At 35.6% G+C, this 494-nt stretch overlaps 1 long non-coding RNA gene across 1 annotated transcript in view; it reads left to right on the plus strand.

The window, feature by feature from the left end:
- Positions 1–340: 340 nt before the first annotated feature.
- LOC135224980 (uncharacterized) overlaps positions 341–494 on the plus strand; it is a 5,359-nt gene continuing 5,205 nt past the window's right edge. The window contains exon 1 of the long non-coding RNA XR_010316854.1: positions 341–494. This is a non-coding gene — a long non-coding RNA (uncharacterized LOC135224980).

The following is a 494-nucleotide window of genomic DNA, read 5'->3' on the forward strand; positions in this document are numbered from 1 at the left end:
ATTATTATTATTAACCAAACAAAAACTTCTTTCAGTTTTCTTCTGAAGATTGAAAAAGAAACCCACAAAATTACTGTGTATAACGTGTTTACTTATAAGTATTTACATTTTTTTCTCTCAACACTAGAGTGTTGAGAAAAAAAGAATAAAATGTAAATACTTATAATCAAACACGTTATACACAGTAATTATGTTGGTTTATTTTTCAATTATTATTATTGCTGTTGTTACTTTTCTCATTTATCTCCTTGCTGTTGTTCGAATTGCTAATGAGGCCGCTTTAGCATTCCTGTTTATATTTTCTAAGACAGGTGTCGTTTCCTCATTGGCCGGGGACCATCTTGAGGCCCAAGTAGGATGTGCGAGCACGCATGCGTGAATTTACCTACCTGCGGTATAAGTAAGAGGAGGTCTCCAGGCAGATCACACTAGACTAGCAACACCTGCGAAGTCCACTCCTGACACTCTTTTTCGATCGAAGTGATTTTCATCTA

The sequence above is a fragment of the Macrobrachium nipponense genome, chromosome 12 (assembly GCF_015104395.2).
Source record: "Macrobrachium nipponense isolate FS-2020 chromosome 12, ASM1510439v2, whole genome shotgun sequence".
Taxonomy (NCBI): Eukaryota; Metazoa; Arthropoda; class Malacostraca; order Decapoda; family Palaemonidae; genus Macrobrachium; species Macrobrachium nipponense.